At 47.5% G+C, this 12,285-nt stretch overlaps 1 long non-coding RNA gene across 1 annotated transcript in view; it reads right to left on the bottom strand.

Moving 5' to 3' along the window:
• Positions 1-12,285, bottom strand: part of LOC138521026 (uncharacterized) — a 193,006-nt gene that overhangs the window by 8,993 nt on the left and 171,728 nt on the right. The window lies entirely within an intron of this gene.

The following is a 12,285-nucleotide window of genomic DNA, read 5'->3' as shown; positions in this document are numbered from 1 at the left end:
TCAGGGCTCTGCAGCGTTCTCGACACTCCTGAGGCATGTCCTGGTCTTGGCGTCCTCCTGTAGCTATCAGCGTCCTTTTCACTGGCCCTTCTCCAGCCTGCTCCGCATCAAGTTGCTGCATCTTCCTCCCCAGGTGGATTTCTAAATGGCTCTTTCCTGCATTTATGCACCTGTAGTCGTTCAATTGGCTGTAGGTGCAAGTTCTTTAACTGACCATAAGTACTTCTGTCAATGGGGCATGCCTGACTCTTAGAGTGGTGTTCCACAGTCCTGTAAGAGGATTCAATTCAACACTACAGCTAAGTCAATGCCTAGTCTGGGATACTGAATGGAAACCCTTATTGATATATCTTTATGTCCAGTTCATGCGTTCTGGATGACTACCCCTATATAACACCCCTCTGTTGGAATCCCCCTGACCCCACTGAGCCAAGAAGTAGTTCTGTTTTGCAAGTTAAAAGGTTTAATTGATAATTTAAACAATATATATATATATATATCACGCTTTATAATAAATTAATAATTGAATATCACACTTAATCTGATATGATAAAGATTAACAACGGAGAATCTGGCACTAGCACACTTCTTTATAATCGCTAAGGAGTTGACATGAAATGGATAAGATAGCAACAATACTTTTATGGTTTCCAATGGATGCAATGTGGAATGAAATGCAGTACAGAAAATAACTTGATAGGATTTCAGCAAAAGACAATGTAATCACTTTCTTGGACAATTCACCCCCCCCCCCTTTTATGCAATGCAAGGAAATAGAAGGAAGGCACACAATTCTCAGAAATGCAATTCAAATGTAATTCAGTTCACCCAGCAGCTTAGACTACAGAAGTTTAAAACACAGGCAAATTGCTTTTATATGTGCTGGCAATAAAGTGAAAAATATGCTAAAATGCTTTTAATTCCCTCTAGAGGTTTAGGGTGAGTGGTATCTAGTTAATATTAGCTCAGGCTCACACTAGCAATGATTCAGGGATAATTAGCAGGTTAAACGAATTTCTGGCAAATGGAAGGCAAGCAGCAGCAGATTTTTACACGTGAAGAAATTTGCAAATCGCGGCAAAATTCGCGAATGCGTCTGGCGCGATTACAGAGGAACTACAAGGGCGAGCAATATCATTTTGGGGTCGTAGGAAAGCCTAGGATCTCAGCTTCCAGATGAAAGTTACTGCAAGTCTCTAGCACAAACGGTCACGGAGATATGAGCGATTAAATAAAGGTCATTTTTCAGATTGAAATTTTAAAGTTCACAAAGACAAGTGCAGCTTGCAACTAGAAAGTGACAGGTGACAGCTTTACAAATGACAGGTAACCGTTAGGAGACAGTTCTACTTAGATTAAAATAGGATTGAATTATATTATTTTAACTAAGAGATTGGTTCTGCACAGTTTTCTAGGTACTCACACTATATTCTTGAGTGAAATGGGCCTCGCCACGGATCTGGTCAGGTTTTAGACTGGACTCTGGTCTCTGCACTTCACAGTGATCTGGGTCAGCTCTCTCTGGTTCTGCTAACAGGTCAGCTCTACTCTGCTGGTCTGGTCTGGGTCTCTGAAGGTTGATGGAGGTAAAGTATGGATTTTCCCGGCAGAGCTTCCAGCTGCAAATGGATTTGAAGGTCCCTATCTGTCCTGTCTCTCTGCTTGTATGTGTTTTTAAAATGGGTGTGTGTGAGCAGCATCACTAGCCAGCCCCTCTCCACTTATCATTGGCCAAGCTTTCATTTCTCCCCTGATTGGGGGAGCTAAGTTGTGTCAGAGTGATGTCATTTTACAGCCTGCAGAAAGTCCACTCCTCCTGTCAACTTGCACACAAATCTAGATTTGAACCAAATACATATTTCATAGCTACACAGTGGTTTGAAATTACATGCACCCATCACATATCACTGGAGGTATCCCCTGTTCCAATTCTGCTCTTCCTGGGGGCTTGCATTCAGAAATGGCAATATTTTGCACTTTTTAACTGGTTTGCAATACCGGACATTACCCTAAATTTACACACATGTGCGCAAGGAGTATGGACATTAGTTGATGAAGTGTCAGATTTTTCACATGCACACATTTTGAGCAATATCCTCTTTTCCGCTAAAACCCCCCTGAACATGCCACCGGTTCTAAAAACCTCTTAAAATGTGGGCAGAAAAATCACAAGAATTATGGTGTCATTTAAATAATTTTCACAAGTCCGTACTATGAGTTATTCATCTTTTTAGAGTTATGTTCTGGCCCCAAAGGGGTGTGGTTTTCCACCAGCACAAGGTTAAATTTCTGGTTTTTCCAGTTCTGCCAAGCCAGCTTGCTCTCACAGGCAGTGCCCCTCCTTTGTCCTTCCAGGAGGAAGCTACATTTACGACATCTGCAATAAACCATCTGCCTGGGTCAGGACAGGGCTTTGTTCAGAGCTCCTGTATTCTGTGGGGGCTCCCCTTAATTCAATTATCAGAGAGATGGCATATCCTTAGTGTGGCCAGCAAAAGGCAGACAGGCCTGGGAACACAGCTGTGACTCAAGTTTCACTCCTGATGGGGGGTAGTTGCCAGGCAAAATTGGAATCTCTTTAAGCCAGTTTTTAACTACATGTCATTTCTGTTCCCCAGTTTAAGTCAAGACATTTTTTTACATATGCAGCTAGGATGCTGATTCTAAGTTTAAAACTATGACATTTAAACAATTGCAACCTATGTGACACTCAAAGTAGGTCACTCATTTCTTTTAAACATTTAGATTTGTAGTGTCTTTCAGTCCAAATTTACTTAAACTGCTGAAATCCACAGCTCAGCCAGTCTTGTTATAAACCTTCAAGTCACTTCAGAATATAACTTTACATTGGATCCACCTCTTAAAATGTCTTTCTTTGGCATGTTTTGGGTTCATTTATTCAGTTTTCTACAAAATCTGGTGGTTTTAAAACGCCGGCTTTTGGATAGTGGTGAGTACTGGTACTGCACCCCTTTTTGGGATTTAAGAAAATGAATTCCCAACAGTTATGGGTTTGCTTTTGGCAATCAGCATTGCCATTCCCAATGGTTTCAGACTACTGTGTGGGTAGTCCAATGGTGGTTTTAGGCAGTGTCCTTCTGTGCCCATAACATCGGCAAAAATGAGTGGCAGCCTATTCTTCATGCATTTCCCTGTGCATTTTCTGGGAAGCTCTGGCCATCATGATGTTTTCCATGTCAGTACTGCACAGTTTTGAGGTAGGGCTCGGATGCATGGATAAATACATCCCACAAGCCCCCGTCTTGCGATGGCCATTCGGTTTCACTGATGGGACTCGCAAGACCTGGGATGTTTCCTCATCTTCTTCCAATAGATGGCACAGTTCAGCATCTTTTCCTCCATCCGGTATTGATCGATCGGTTCTCCTCGCCGGTCCTGATGGGAAGATTGGGCGGTACCGCGGGCCCATTGGATCTTCATTCCCGGTCTCCGGATCGTCCTCCTTGGTCATTCTCCATGGTTTCATCTCTCCTAGGATGATAAAGCAAAAGCGGCAATACCTACTCATAGACGTTTTCCCACCACTGTTGAGATAGTGGGGCAGCATATGCATTTCATCATAACGAAACATTACATTCTTATTTTGAAAAAAGAACAGTATAACTAAGAGACAGTTTCATGCAAATCACAATATTTTAGAGACTAGATGTGGTATGTTTTATGGTTGGAACTGAATTAGTCTGAGACAGTACCCGCTAGGATTCCAGAGGATTCCTCCAGTTGTTGCAAAGTGTGCCTCGGATGGCAACATTTCAACTGGTTTATGTGGACCCACTTGTCTTCCCCTGCTGCCAAAGGACCTTTGGGGATGTGGATTTTGTAGGCCACAGGGGAGATCTTGTCGATGATCTCAAAGGGTCCTTTCCATGTAGGCAAGAATTTCCGCTGTTTTGCCTGGTTTCTTTGGAAGTTGTATAGATAGACCCGGTCCCCCACCTGATATTCCTTCCTGGAAGTCTTCAGGTCATAGTGGGTCTTCATGCTATCAGCCGATCTTTCTAGATTCCGCTGAGCATAAGCAAAAGCATGTTGAAGGTGTTTCCTTAAATTCTCCACATACTCATGAGTAGTGGAGGCCTTTATCAGTGTCTGCTCTTGGGTCCTGTAGAGCAAATGCTGAGGAAGCACCATCTTGCGTCCAGTCATCAACTCAAATGGTGACATTTTGGTTGCAGATGAAGGGGTAGATCTGATGGCCATTAGGACCAGAGGTAATCGGATATCCCAACTTGGCCCAGAATCTGCCACAAACTTTTTTAAGATGCTCACAATTGTCCGGTTATATCTCTCTACTGCCCCAGAAGAAGCTGGCCGGTAAGCAATATGCAACTTCCTTTTGACCCCCAGTATCTCCCACATCTTTGTCATTACTTCACTAGTGAAGTGGCTACCTCTGTCTGACTCAATCCTTTGAGGTAGACCAAAACGGGAAAAGATGTGGTTAATCATCAAGGCAGCTGCGGTTTCTGCCTTGCAGTTAGGGGCTGGGAGACATTCCTCCCACTTGGTAAACAAGCATGTCACAGTCAACATGTACTTATTCCCCCCAGCCGAGCGAATCACGGGGCCTACAAAGTCGATTTGTAAATCTGACCATGGCAGTGTCATCCCCCTTATTTGGAGAGGCGCACGGTGCGTGAGGGATGATGGCTGAAATTGTGCACACACAAGACACCCCTTCAAATGTTGGTCGAGGTCCTGCCCCATGTGTGGCCAGTATGCAACCTCTCTTAAGATTTCCAGTGTTGTGTGAAACCCCCTATGACCGGCGGTGGCCGCATCATGGGCGTGACTTAACATCAGGCTTCGGAATGAGGTAGGAACCACCCACTGATCGTGGCCAGCTTTGGATTTCCTTACCAACAAACCGTCTTGGATCCGGAACATTTTTGGACATTTCATCAACACTCTTAGGTCCTCTTTCCCAGTGTAATCGGTATCCGTCAGGGGAAAGTTCTCAGGGTCCTCAACGTGTTGGTAAAACTGACCAATAATTGGATCCCCCTTCTGAGCGGTAATCAAATCAGCATCAGGGGTCTCCTTGCTCCATTGTGCAATTGAGAGGTCATTGTGAGCATTTGTCTGGGACCTAGTGATAGCAGTGACCTGGATTTCCCCCAACAGGGACTCAATCTCAATTAGATCCCCTTGGATGGCCCCGGTTTTGGCCAGCTGATCAGCTAAGTCATTTCCAGTTTTGTCTGGTCCCTCTACTTTGGAATGACCCTTGATCTTTTTCCAATAGATGGTCATCCCATTCGAGGTAACCAGGTCATCAATGTTTTGAATCAACTTCCCATGTTTCAAGGGTTTGTTGTTAGCACATAACATGCCTCTGGTTTTCCAATTAACCAGGTGCTCCACGAACCCGTTCCGTACATAATCCGAATCTGTGATTATGACCAGTTCGTGGAGTTGATGCTGGACAGCAGTGAGGATGGCCTGATGCACAGCCATCAATTCTGCCACCTGACTACTTCGGGGACCAATTTTGTATCCAGCGGAGGGTTCTGGGAACTCATTCACCCATGCATTCCCTACGCCGGCCACCAGTTCTTTCTCCCCGTTGTTGTCAACATGGTACGAGCATCCATCCACATAGACAGTGGGCATTCCCTCACACTTGTCCTCTTCAAAGACTTTGTGGGGGGAATTAAGGTATGCCTCCATGTTGTCCTTTGTTTTTAGACTTTCGTCCTCGAGACAGTTTTCTCTGGCACAATCATGCAAGTCAGCCAGACCTTGCGCGAGGGGACTCTTCTTGTTTTGGCCATATCTGACCTCCACAGGAAAGCCTTGCATTGACAGAATCCAGGAAGTAATTCGGGAATTACTCACATTTCCGGCCCGGATTCTGTCACTTTGGAGATATTGCAGAGGCTGGTGTGGAGTCTCCACTATGATGTGTTCCCCCTGGATAAACGGGCGGTAATTCTTCAATGCCCACACCGTTGCCAGGAGTGCCTTCTCACAATCGTTGAATTTTTCCTCCACAGAGGATAAAGTTTTGCTCGCATAGGAGATTACTTTATTGACCTTGTCATGCTTTTGGTATAATACTGCCGTCAAGCATGTATTAGAGAACCCCGTCTCCAGGAAGAACTCCTTGTTTCTGACAGGGTAAGCTAGGCAAGGCGCTTGTGAGAGACTTCTCTTGAGTTGTCTTACTGCCTCGGCTTGTTCTGGACCCCATTCCCACTTGACCCCCCCTTCAGGAGATGAATCAGGGGTCTGGTGATCTCTGCGTAGCCCTCAATGAACTTTCTGCTGTAATTAGTCAGTCCAAGGAGGCTCCTTAGTTCTCGCAGAGTTGTGGGGTCTTTCAGTTTCTGAAGTGCTTCCACTTTCTTTTCCTGGGGACAGAGACCCTGAGGAGTAATCTCATGCCCCAAGAAATTAACACGGGTTCTACACCACTGTGCTTTCTGAAAGGAAAGTTTTGCTCCGGCGGCCCTCAACGGGGTCAGAACATAACGGATCTCCGCTATGTGTTCCTCTACAGATGAACTTTTAATGAGGACATCATCTACATAAGCCAGGTTACCCCTTGCACCCACGTCGGGCATGGCCTTGTGTAGAAAAATGTTGAATTCATTGCCGAGTTGAGGTATCCTAAGGGAGTCCGGGTCCATGTATACTGCTGGCCCCCAAAGGTAAAAGCCAGCTTGTATTGGTCCTCCCTACTGACAGGCACGGTCCAGTATCCATTGGTCAGGTCTATTGCTGTGAATACCTGTGACCCCTGGATCTGGGCCAGCCCTTGGTCAATGTAGGGCAGAGGCCATCGGGAAGTATGGACCCGTTTGTTGAGCTCCCTGAGGTCAGCACAGAGTCTCCACTGGCCGTTTGGCTTCAATATTCCCAGCACCGGATTATTGAAGGTGCTGTGGACTGGACGGATTATTCCCCGGGACTCAAGGTTCTTAATTATTTCAGTAAGGGACTCCATTGATGCGAGAGGCAAGCGATATTGCTTCACAAACACAGGAGTCATGCCAGGGTCCGTGGGGATTGTTGTTGTGTGGATGTCGGTGCGGCCACAGTCATATGAGTCTACCGCAAAGAGATCTTGGAAATCCAAGAAAACTTGTTTCAACTTTTGCTTTTGTTCCAGAGTCACACAGGCATCAGCTAGGTTGACTCTCTCTTCCACCATCTGCCTGAAGCCTGGAAAGACTTCTGGTTTGGCTATTTCAGCGGCCTCCTCCAGCTGGGTGAAGAAGTCCCTGGTCAGAGTGCTGATTTGGACTGGAGGCTTCAGGTGGGAAAGGCAGCCCTCATGGACCTGGAAAATCACCTCATCCCTCCTGAAGTCACAAGTCACATCTTCCTTACCATAGGGGCAGGAAGTGTACACCAGGAAATTCCCCCCATGCCGGGTAAAAATCCTGTCTGGTGTTGTATTGTCCTCACTGTCACTGTCAAAACAGTCCTTGGGGATAGGTCCTAACAGTTCATTTACTAAGTCGATGGAAAAATGTCGGTCATCAACCGCCATTCCAATAATGGTGCCTGCGGCTAGAGTCATACTCTTCAAGTCGCTGTTATCCACCTCTATTGGAATGGTGTCATGTTCTATGTTGACTAAGGGAGTTGGGTTTACCCCCAACCCTTGCTGTTGGAGAGTAGCGTTTAGATGTATGTAAGCATCAGGGTTTTTCAACTCTTGTCCCCTTTTAGCATTCACTTCCAGGGAGAATTGTCGGGTCCTTTCTGGGATGGTGACTTCCTCTTTGATCTGAATTTCAACTGCATAAGGTAGCAATTGAGCTGACCTAAATGCTTTTTCTGGATCATCAAAGCCCATGGGATTATCCGCTAATCGGGACCAAGCTTTGAAGTTTATTAGGTCCAAACTAATGGCAAAGCGATTGAGAATGTCACTGCCTAAGTAAAAGGCGGCAGTGACGTCTCGCACGACCCAACAATTATGGACTATGCTCTTGTTGCCAATGGAGGTCTTGAGCATACACCTGCTTGGCAGGAGATGTTTGGAATTGGGTGCTTCCAGGTCCATTTCCCATTTGTCTATCAGTTTGAATGTGGGAATGGCTGGATCTTTTGGGAGTTGGCGGAACATGGCTTCGCTGATGAAGCTCTTACCGTTGTTCACACACACTCGAGCGAGAACAGAGTCCTTCCCATCATTTAACTGGACAGGGATGAACAACTGCTCTCCAATTTGCTGAATCTCAGCCAGGCTCTGAGCTGATTTCACATCTTTCTGGACTATAGGAGTGGGAGTTTCTGATTGTGGATTAGTATAGAATCTCAGAGTGTTTCCTTCCAGCGTGGAGTACCACTTTAGACTGGAAGGAAGGTTGATTTTCAGAAATAGAGAGGACCCTTCATCACCAGTCTGTTGTCCTACTGCTATTACTGTCACGTCTGGAATTTGGCTATTCTGGAAGTGAAATTCTACTTGGTCAGATTTTTGTTCAACCATGTGGCACGTGCCGTTTAAACTAACATGGTTGACACTCTGTTTTAATTTTATTGGTCGGCTAGTCTGGGTCCAGAGGACCTTGTTTACGCAATCTATTAGGGGTGACAACCTTCTCAGGAGGTCATTCCCTAGTAAACAAGGGGTGCCCTCTGGAGTCACAACTATGACCGGGTGTTTCAACTTGTGTCGCCCAATTTTAATGTCCAAGTCTGCAGTCCCCTCGACGGGAATTTCCTTCCCGTCAAAGTTCTGCAGTTGTCCAGGAAGTGAGGTGAGAGGAATTTGGTAATTCTCTCCCCTTCCTGCATTCAGTTCGTCAAAGGCCCTTCTGGACAGAAGGGTAGCTTGAGATCCAGTGTCCACCAGTGCCAAAATTGTACCCTGCCCCTGTACTTGTACCGGGGCATAGTATCTTCCCTCCTTCTCCTCAAGGGGGCACAGATAATGTACATTTTTGGACAACTGGTGGGCTAATTTTCTGGTTTTGGACATCGCTAGAGAAGAGATTTGGGCGGAATTCTGTGGAGAGCCTTGGGAATCTGAAAGAAAAAGTTGGCAACTGGAGATCAGAGCCATTGTGGGTTCCCCTGGCTCCGGTTTTAGGCCGCCCCCCCTTTTTGGAGGCAGTCACCAAGATGGGTTTGAACCATGGGATTTTCTTGCTGTTGGTTCTGGGATGAGATGGTGGGCGGCGGTAGCTCAGTCTCCACATCTCCCCAGTCTGGATTTGCATCCCTAGGGACCCATTTTTCTTTGGGAGGAGTTCCCCCCTCTCTGAAGGAGAAGATCCTTTTCCCAGGATCCTCTGAGGATCCCTCTCCCTCAAATTGGAAGATCTGTAACTCCTCCTCAAACTGAGTCTGTTTGGGTCTTTTGTTTCTCCTACCCCCCCTCTGCTCCTTAGGAGGCAGACTTTCAGGGGCAAGAGATTTTGTTTCCGGTTCCTGGGTTTCCAGGGGCTGTTTACAAGTGAGGAAGGAAGCTTCCTCCAAGGCTTTACACCCCCCTTCCCCTTGTGCCTCCTCCCTGGGAACCGGTGAGTTATCGGGGTGCTGCCCCCGTCATTGTTCTGGAGCACCAGGTCCAGAGTTGGGTGCGTTCTGCGCCGGCATGCCGATCTGAGGGTTCTGCTGAGCCCTCAGTATGTGACCCAGATCCCGCGCCATGTTTTGAACCTGGCGCTCTAACTGGGAAACCCGCTCAGGCTGATACGGGGCCCTGTTTTCTCCCCTGGGCTGATCCCGGGAAGGGTAGCTATCCCTTCTTTGGTAGTACCCCTAGTTGGGAAGATTTGGGTACCCCTCCACCCTTGGCCTCCCCTCTCCCGGATTAGGTTGTCTGGGCTCAGGGAATTGGGGAAAGAAGGATGGATGATTTTGGGGTTGGAAATTGGGTGGATACCTGGGGAAAAAGTTCTGCCCAGGATTTGGAGAATTTCTGTCCTCCGGTGGGAAGTTAGGAGGGAAGATCCCTGGGTTAGGTGCTTGGCTGGATCCCCCCCCTTGGGCTGGAGGAGTCCACACATAACCCAGGATGGGTCGATTTCCCTTGTAACGGGGACTTACATAATCAGGAGAGCGAGGGACCCCATTTGTGGGGCTGCCTCCCTGGCTCCCTGTCTGTGACTGGCCCGAGGACCTTCTGGGCCTAGCATTATTAGGTGCAGGTAGGTTTTTAGGCCCCCCCATCTCCAAATCCAAAACGGGGGTGACCTTTACCTCTGCCACCTTGGCAGCAGCAGGGGTGCTGTTGGCTTTGGGGTTTTTCTGGGCATTACTTTTGCTATCTACCGGTTTCTGCACCTCATAGATCCGGGTAGCCTGTTCAATGACCCAGTCTAAAGATCTTTTCTCGTGAAAATCCCTCACGAGCTGGGTCATTATGTATTTGGGCAAGGCATGAAAAAATGTATTAATGAATTCTCTACTGTCTGTGCGCACCCTTCTGGTGGTCTGCGCAAAAGCACGTTTCAGTTCTTGCACAAATTCTTGTGGGGCCTGATCCTCCCCACATTGCAAATTGTAGGCTGCCTTGCGAGCCTCTTGAGGATTTCTGTGAACAGAAAAGTGTTTCAAGATGGCCGCCTTATAGGTGGACCATCTTAAATGATTTTGGTCCTCCAGCCCCGCAAAGAAACTGGAGTATTCCGGGGAGAAGGTCCACTTTACATATTGAATACAGCTTTGGCTGTCCTTCAAATGGAAAGTCTCCATCATTTGCTCAAACAACTCTAAGTGCTCCCAAACAGAATACTTAGCGTTCTTATGGTAAGGCGTGATGACGCTCCTGATCGCCTTAATCTGCTTTAAGGGGTCCTTAAGCAAGGCCCTTTTTGCCTTATTGGCCTTTTTGGTTCGGGTAACCCTTGTCCATTCATCCTCTGACTCAGAGGCACTGCTCCCAGAGGTTCCTGTCTGCTCTTCCAGGTTTTCCCGGATTCTGCGAGCCTGGGAATGGCTGGCAGAATGTGGGGACCTGTTCAGAGGAGTCTTCAGATTCCTCCTTGCTGCCAGGATTTGATGGGTACCCCCTCCACTGACCTATCTGGGCAGAGGTTTTCAGGATGCCCTTAATGGGCCTACTCTCCTGGGGTTCCCCATTAAATTGCACTGTGCTTGGGTGCCCATACCCGGATGCCCGCCCCTCCATTCCTGGGTGGTACTGGCCTATGAGCCCCATGCTTCTGGCTGGATAGTAATCTGCCATCCCTGTGGCCCTGTGCTCATGTGCGCCAGGGGACATGGGGGTGGCAGAGTCCAGGGACTGAGAGGTATGAGGGCCTCTAGTACTAGGGCTCCTGAGGTTATGCTCCGGAGTTTCCATTTCCCAGCGAACCTCATCTCTGTCCGCCCCTGCTCCCTGTTGCAATGCAAGAGCCTGCATTTGTGCCTTCAGTTCCTCAGTTAAGGCCTTACTAGACTCTATCAGTCTCTCCTGCATCGCTACCTGTTGCTGGAGCCTATCATTGTGCTGGCAGAGAGCCTCATTCTCTCTCTGTGTTTCCTGATTGGTCCTGGAGCACTGGGCCAGTCTTTGCTGCAGGAGGGTTACCTCCTGAGCTGTGTCCCTATTGGCCTGCTCCTTTCTTGCTAGAGCATCCTCCACCCTCCTGGTGTGCTCTAACAAGTTCTGGTGTTCTTTTTGGAGGTCACCCAGTCCCTGGTGGGCCAGGTGATTTTCTTCCATTTTTCTTTTTAAATGGCAGACTTCCTGGCCTAAGGCGTCTCTTTCCTGACTAAGAGCCTGCATTTGTGCCGCCAGGTCGTCCCTTTGCCTTTGGAAGGCACCAGCTTTCTGGCGTTCTTCATCAAACTCTGCCTGGGTATCCAGGTCTTTCATAATCAGCTTGTTGCTCTCTACCTTCACTCTATCTAGATGACTTTGCAGGGTGGCTACCTGCTCCGTGCATGCCCTGTTAAAGTCTAATTGTTGCTCCAGCTTTTTCTGGCTCTGCAGTAAGAAGTCCAAACTGTCTTGGTGCTCCTTTTGCAGGGCCAGAAATGTAGTATCCTGGTCAGCCTTTTCCTGTTGCAGGATGTCCATATCCTTCTTTATTTTAATGATGTGCTGTCTACTCTCATTTTCTGACTCCTGGCTCCTCTGCAGCCTCTGCTCAGAAGAGTCCAGATCAGATTGGGCCTTCTGTAATGCCAGCAGTTGCCTACTCGCCAAATCTTGGCCTTCAGCACATCTGTCCTGCATGGCTCCCATATGTAAATATAAATATGCCGCTACCCTGGCAATCTTGTTGTGCTCATCCTTGGCCTTAGAGGACATATATAGTTCACTCAGGGCCACATGTAAGGGACCCTGATCTC

This window comes from Ambystoma mexicanum, chromosome 13 (assembly GCF_040938575.1).
Source record: "Ambystoma mexicanum isolate Mex_15411 chromosome 13, UKY_AmexF1_1, whole genome shotgun sequence".
In the NCBI taxonomy this organism is placed as follows: domain Eukaryota; kingdom Metazoa; phylum Chordata; class Amphibia; order Caudata; family Ambystomatidae; genus Ambystoma; species Ambystoma mexicanum.
The sequence above is the reverse complement of the archived record's forward strand: the minus strand, read 5'-3'. Positions and strand labels throughout refer to the sequence as shown.